At 45.7% G+C, this 2,035-nt stretch overlaps 1 pseudogene; it reads left to right on the top strand.

Annotated features, from left to right (window-relative positions):
• The first annotated feature begins 347 nt into the window (after positions 1-347).
• LOC119315428 lies at positions 348-1,471 on the top strand (annotated as a pseudogene).
• Positions 1,472-2,035: the final 564 nt, after the last annotated feature.

Here is a 2,035-nt window from a genome sequence, read left to right as displayed (position 1 = left end):
TAGTTTTAAATATATTTATTTCTATCTATTTTTGTGACAAGTAATTTTGAAGGGAGCGTAGCTACGGTATTTTTAATCATATGCTCGCAGCATAGTCGAAAAAATTGACGCCTTGACGGACGGTGCGCTGACGGAAGGGCTTGCGCGAGGGGACGCAGCAGCACGTGACTCATCTCCAGTTAAGCATGATTGAAGGAAACCAATCAAAAGCCTTTAAAAATTCATAGGCGGACTACTAGACACAGACTCATATGCTCATCGCCCAGGCATCACGGATGACACTGTCCTCGAAGTAGCATCACGGATGACGCATATATATGTTGTCCATAGACACTATATAAACAGTTTATCCACCTCTGAAATATTCATCAAGAACAAGCACAAGCACAAGCAGCTAAAGCAATCTCGGTGGTTTCAAAACACACACACCCACACACATCGATCGAGGTAGTTAGAGATGGCCGGAGGAGATGACCTGAAGCTGCTCGGCGCATGGCCAAGCCCGTTTGTTACCAGGGTGAAGCTGGCGCTCGCCCTGAAGGGCCTGAGCTACGAGGACGTGGAGGAGAACCTGTACAACAAGAGCGAGCTTCTTCTCAAGTCCAACCCAGTGCACAAGAAGATACCCGTGCTCATCCACAACGGCGCCCCGGTCTGCGAGTCCATGATCATCGTGCAGTACATCGACGACGTGTTCGCCAGCACCGCCGTCGCTTCTGCCCGCGGACCCCTACGAGCGCGCCATTGCTTGAACTACTAGTCTCCGTTCCTTTACTTTTAGATATCCGACGAGCATCTTTGACCATTATTTTTCTTCGTGTTTCAGCTGGTAGCCCCATGGAGGCAGTGGTTGAGGGGCAAGACAGAGGAGGAGAAATCCGAGGGAAAGAAGCAGGCGTTCGCGGCGGTGGAGGTCCTGGAAGGGGCCCTGAGGGAGTGCTTCAAGGGAGGGGGCTTCTTTGGCGGGGACGGCGTCGGGCTCGTCGATGTTGCGCTGGGAGGCGTGCTGTCGTGGATGAAGGTGACCGAGGCGCTGTCCGGTGACAAGATCTTCGACGCTGCCAAGACTCCGCTCCTGGCCGCATGGGTGGAGCGCTTCATCGAGCTCGACGCGGCCAAGGCCGCCCTGCCGGACGTGGGCAGGCTGCTTGAGTTCGCCAAGGCACGAGAGGCTGCAGCGTCTAAGTGAGCCAGCACACATCCAGAATAATTTTAAAAAAATGTTATTTTCAAATGTTGTTTGTTCGGCTAGTTGATGTAATAATGTACTCCCTTCGTTTTTAAATATTTGTCATTCTAAAATTTTAAATGGTTACCACATACGGATGTATATAGACATATTTTAGAGTGTAGATACACTCATTTGCTCCGAATGTAGTCACTTGTTGAAACATCTAGAAAAACAAATATTTAAGAACAGAGGGAGTAGCAGTAACTGATGTCGTCCATTTATTCGGTGTTGATTTTGTCCTTGAGATTTGAATATTTTGATTTTGTGTGGAGTTAGCAAATTCGATAATGCGTGCTTGTATTAGTTGAGGTTCTCTTTCTGATTCAAGAGATGAGTTCAACGAATATCCAATTCGGCTCCTGAGCTCATCTACACTTCGCGAACAGTAAATAAAAAAAATACTAAAAAAATTCAAAACATATCAATTATTTTTGGTGAAAGATACTTGAGTGCGTGATGTCCATGCCAACTTTCAGCTCATTCGGACACCCGAATAGCTCTAAAAAACAAAATCAGGTCCGAAAAGTGTAAAACAATAAACTTTTTCATAGACTCCAAATTTATCTGGTAAGCTGAGAGCTCGTTAGATATTCAAATGTGCTGATTTTTTGCACGGACATCACAAACTGAAGAATCTTTCACCAAAAAGAAATTGGATTTTTTTTTACCTTTACTATTTTTGGTGAATTTACTGTTCACTCCCGGGCTCATCTGAGCTCGGGAGCCAAAACGCCCCATCCCGAGTTCAATTTTCTTTTAAACTGCCAGCAAAATGCTTATTAATTGAATTTGATGGTAGATTTG

This window comes from Triticum dicoccoides, chromosome 6A (assembly GCF_002162155.2).
Source record: "Triticum dicoccoides isolate Atlit2015 ecotype Zavitan chromosome 6A, WEW_v2.0, whole genome shotgun sequence".
In the NCBI taxonomy this organism is placed as follows: domain Eukaryota; kingdom Viridiplantae; phylum Streptophyta; class Magnoliopsida; order Poales; family Poaceae; genus Triticum; species Triticum dicoccoides.
This window is presented reverse-complemented; position numbering and strand designations above follow the sequence as displayed.